This window comes from Bos taurus, chromosome 1 (assembly GCF_002263795.3).
Source record: "Bos taurus isolate L1 Dominette 01449 registration number 42190680 breed Hereford chromosome 1, ARS-UCD2.0, whole genome shotgun sequence".
In the NCBI taxonomy this organism is placed as follows: Eukaryota; Metazoa; Chordata; class Mammalia; order Artiodactyla; family Bovidae; genus Bos; species Bos taurus.
Window position 1 is genome coordinate 27,452,034 of NC_037328.1, and position 5,390 is coordinate 27,457,423.

Sequence of the window (5,390 nt, forward strand, 5' to 3'; positions counted from 1 at the left end):
ACAAGATAGAATCAAGATTGCTGGGAGAAATATCAATAACCTCAGATATGCAGATGACAACACTCTTATGGCAGAAAGTGAAGAGGAACTAAAAAAGGCTCTTGATGAAGGTGAAAGAGGAGAGTGAAAAAGTTGGCTTAAAACTCAACATTCAGAAAATGAAGATCATGGCATCTGGTCCCATCACTTCATAGGAAATAGATGGGGAAACAGTGGACAGTGTCAGACTTTATTTTTAGGGCTCCAAGATCGCTGCAGATGGTGACTGCAGCCATGAAATTAAAAGACTCTTACTCCTTGGAAGAAAAGTTATGACCAACCTAGATAGCATATTGAAAAGCAGAGACATTACTTTGCCAACAAAGGTCTGTCTAGTCAAGGCTATGGTTTTTCCAGTGGTCATGTATGGATGTGAGAGTTGGACTGTGAAGAAAGTTGAGCAAAGAAGAATTGATGCTTCTGAACTGTGATGTTGGAGAAGACTCTTAAGAGTTCCTTGGACTGCAAGGAGATCCAACCAGTCCATTCTGAAGGAGATCAGCCCTGGGATTTCTTTGGAAGGAATGATGCTAAAGCTGAAACTCCAGTACTTTGGCCACCTCATGCGAAGAGTTGACTCATTGGAAAAGACTCTGATGCTGGGAGGGATTGGGGGCAGGAGGAGAAGGGGACGACAGAAGATAAGCTGGCTGGATGGCATCACTGACTCGATGGACGTGAGTCTGGATGAACTCCGGGAGTTGGTGATTGACAGGGAGGCCTGGCATGCTGCGATTCATGGGGTTGCAAAGAGTCGGACACAACTGAGTGACTGAAGTGAACTGAACTCATCAATGCACATTGTTGTCATATGAATTTAAAAAAAAAATCTCCCTTTTTTCTTATCCTGGCTCAAATTTATATTTCGGAACTTCTAAGAAAAGTTTACTCATTTTGTCTCTAATGAGACAGAAATGGAGAAATATAGCAGCAGAGGTATAATCACTTGCTACTCCATTTTGGAAGTAATTTTTGAAAATACTGTAATGTATGTTTTTGTGTGTGTGTGTGTGTGAACCTTGCTATAAGAAAATGTTTCTACTGGTTCCGTTTCAAAAAAGCTTCCAGATGTACATTGTATTTATTCAGTTTTGCTAATATGGAAGATGAAAAGAAGCAACCTTATCATGGAAATGTGAATTAAACAATAAAGAATACAAAGAATGGGTCAGTCTGTGTTTCCCCATCAGGACCTGCAATGCAGCGAGATCTGACCATTTAAATGATTTGACCCAAAGTTACACACTCGACAAATAATTTGGTAAAAAACTGAGACAGTTCTGAATATATCTGTGAATACTATAGAAGTCTTTTACTTAAGTTGTGTTGCAACTTTCTTTGCTAATCTTAATAATAACACCATCCAGATCAATGCTGCCAGAAACAGTTGCTTGAATACATCCTATAGCTTGAGTAACATAGTTATATTTTACTGGATAAAATGAAGGTCAAAAATTTTCATATAATAAATGGATTGACATTGGCATCTCCACTTTGTTTCCATGGTAAGTATCCATGTTTTTTCTATGCTAGATGATTTATTTTAAGGAAAGTGCGTGAATTCCAGAATGGTAAGAATTGATAGTACTTCCTGATTCATTCACCCACTTTCAGCATAGTGAGTGCAACATGTTGCATTTTTCTTATAATACTTTACCTGTTTTACATTATATTATATGGTTTTAAATAACTTAAAACTAGAAATAGACATTTAGCTTAAAAAATCTGCATAGAAAATACAGGTTGATACCAACTACAATAGCACAGACAAACATCAATGGCAAGGTTGATAAGGTTAGTGGGGGTCATTCCTCACCTATGTGAGAAAGGTAAAAATAAATCGTAAAATACAATGTTTAAAGATATTGGCAAATAATTTGGAAAAATGAAAAATTTAAGAGGACAGTTTGAAATAAAATTACATGAAAGTGAAAGTGAAGTTGCTCAATCGTGTCCGACTCTTTGCGACCCCATGGACTGTAGCCTACTAGGCTCCTCTGTCCATGGGATTTTTCCAGGCAAAGGAACTGGAGTGGATTGCCATTTTCTTTTCCAGGGGATCTTCCCAACCCAGGGATTGAACCTGGGTCTCCTGCATTGCAGGCAGATGCTGTACCATCTGAGCCACCAGGGAAGCCAAAATTACATGCCTTATGGCAAATTGTGAATTTCAGCCTAACACTGATATTCATTCTTGTATCTAATACTTGTATGAAGTCATAATGACTGGCAAAATATTTTTACAATATTGTTTATAACATTTTAATCTCCTCCTTAAAAGTTTAATGTTTATGTATCTTTTATAATATAAATAATATATTAATTGTTTTCTATCTGAGCCACCAGGGAAGCCCCTAATATTATAGTACCTGCTTATAATTTATACATAACTATGCATACTTTTGTGCATATTCAAAAAGTTTTTTTATTCTGGTACCCAACTGGAGGTTAGATTCCAAGGAATCTGATTAATGCCAATACCATGTATAGTGTATATACAGAATTTACTAGCAAGTTAATCTTATTTAATTGAAAAAACTAGATATACATTTCAGGATGCTTCTTTTCTATAAAGTAAATTGAAAAGATAATAAGCAAAAGGTGCATAAGACAAGAACCAAATTCAAGAGGCTTTCTATAATAGTGTATTTTTTCTAGGATTTGACAATAGCTATACATAAGGAACTCATTTAAATGCTCAGATATGAGAAATTTTCAGCTTAATATAGGCCCCAAAAAATGCAGTTCCAAAGGAAAAAAAACCTTCCCTGGTGTTTCAAATAAATAATTCCCACTTATAACATTATAAAATATTTATTCATATATTTTCATGTATTGATGTATAAATCATCTCTCTCTCTTTATTCTCTTTGTTTCTGGAAATACACCAGAGACAGACCTGCTATGGCTTTGTAATCCTTAGCCTATAATGAGTCCTCTGTTGGATGCAGTATTGCATATATCATGACTTACCACTTCTAACTCTTTTTTTTTTGCTGTTAATAAGGCCTTTTGATGATCAGAAGTTCTAAACCAAATGCAGTCCAGTTTATCAATTTTTTGCTTTATGGTTAGTGGTTTTCTATCATGCTTGAAAATTTTTGCCTATTACAACACTAGAAGTTCTATTTTTCTTTTAAACGTTTTGTTTTCTGATTTTTTATCTGCAATCCAGTCAAAATGAATTTCTTGTATTTAACTCTAGACTTACATAAAACAGTACAGAGGACTTTCTCCAAAAAAGAGATAGGGTAGTTTTCAGGTAGAAATGGGACAATAAACTGCTATATTTCAAAAGCCAGTGAAACAAACAAAGGGTCTTTTTTTTTCTTCTTTGCTGTTCCTTGTCTGTTTGTTAATTTTTTCAGTCTAGTGTCATTTGTTTTAGAGCATTTCCTATATTCTGAACTTGGTAAATTACATTCATGTAGTAAATCATCATTCTTGCTTCTAAATCTCAGTTTACTCTATAAGGTAGTTAGATCTAAAAGAATGATTCAAGTCCTCCTCCTCTTCTGCCTCCTCCATACTGTCTTCTTGATTCTACAAGAATACTTTATAGATGAGCTTTATGTTTTACCTTCTTTCTCATTAAGTTATATAATTTCTAGATATTTTGTTTTTATATTTGTATGTTTTGTGTCACTTGATGTGAAATTGATCAGTGGATCCAGTTTTCATGTGCCAGTTTCATTCATGATAAAATCCTACATTAATCTTCCACCTAATAGTTTTATTTTTCTTTGATGATGTTACTAGATCCATTATTTCACAGTAGCTTCTTGTGTTTGTTATGTTTTGGTTTAGCTCTACCATTTCTTCCACATTTTTAATTTGGAACTCTTCTCTAAAAATAGATTTCCTCTCATCAACTATTTGGGTATAGTAAAATATAGAAAAAAACAGAAGGAGCAGGATACAGTTTTATTCTTTCACTTTAATTTGCTAATTCTCAGATTAGAGTTAGGTTAAAACAATTTTAAAAGTTAAACAATGATATATTTTTAACATACTAACTCAACGAGCTTTAAAATATGGTTGTTAATATATTTAAATTTAATACACACATTTTTTTGATGCTTAAAATATTGCATCCTTGAAAACAAAGAGCTATTACATGTTGATTTTGTGTCCTTTAGCTAATCTTCTGTAGTACTTGATAGCTTTGTCTTCTGGAATGAAAATTTATTTTTTTTCAGGGAGTTCTGATTTGTTTTGGTGGAAATTTTATTTATTAGAGTCCACAATGTAGTGACCTAAGTGATAGGAATTCTCATTGCTACTTAATATTTTATTTTTTCCAACCCTTGTCCGTGTACACTGAAATGTGTTAGGAAATACTTTTTTTAGGAAAGAGAAAAATAAATGAGTTTATATTAATATATATTTCAAATTAAAGATTATGATACAAATGTAACATCTATCTTTTATCTTTCTGCCTATCTACCCATCCAAGTTCCCTTGTTTCATTTTGAACTTCAAGGGTTTTTCACTTTTATATCTAATTTGGATTACAAATCAAATACTAAAATAAATGAAACACAAAAACACGGTACAATCAAGAATATTATAACAATGTGGGCCGTGTAACTGGGAACCATGGACAAATTTATATTAATAATAATTGTCATTTTATTATTTACATATTAAATCATCATGGGGGATATGCTAAAAGCATAGGTTTACTCAGTGAAAAATCACATTGAATAGAACATGTACTGTACTGTCATGTGAAAAAAAATTATATGCGGTTTCCTATGTTTGCAGACTTCATTCCTGTGCTATAATTAGGTCAGAGGTTTTTGTAGGATCTATAGCGCTTGTGTTTTACAAATATTAACTGGTTTCTTGCCTCAGTTCCTCTTCACTCCTCTTCCAGCTCTAAACTTACCTTGCTTTCCTGGGCAAAACTTTCCAAGTGCTTCTGAAATCTCAGTAAACGTCAAAATCCTTTCTATGCCTTGTTAGTTCATATATGACTAACACATCCCAAGCCTCTAATTCATAGTCCTCATCACTTATCACTCTCTTACCACCTCACTGCCCATATGGGCCTCATTTCTAACTGCCAAGTGTGCCAGGCACCTCTCACTCTCAGTGCACAAAGCTGGGTTTTAATGGAGACTGGGGACTTTATCACCTGGTGTTTTAGACATTATCTATGATTCCTTTTGCTTATTTTTGTTTTGCTATTTACTTAAGACTTTCTATGTTCTCTGTTCTTCTGGTGGAGCAACTAAGAAGATTAAAAAATTGCTATTTTATTTTTCCAAAATACAGTCAGCTGTTCTGCTTTTTGAACAGGTGCACTCCTATTGTTTATTGAATAGAAGTAGATGAGTTTATAAAAA

At 33.8% G+C, this 5,390-nt stretch overlaps 1 non-coding gene across 1 annotated transcript; it reads right to left on the reverse strand.

Moving 5' to 3' along the window:
* Positions 1–2,101: 2,101 nt before the first annotated feature.
* Positions 2,102–2,173, reverse strand: TRNAC-GCA (transfer RNA cysteine (anticodon GCA)). Its single transcript has one exon. It is a non-coding gene; the product is annotated as a tRNA-Cys (tRNA).
* Between the last annotated feature and the right edge of the window lie 3,217 nt (positions 2,174–5,390).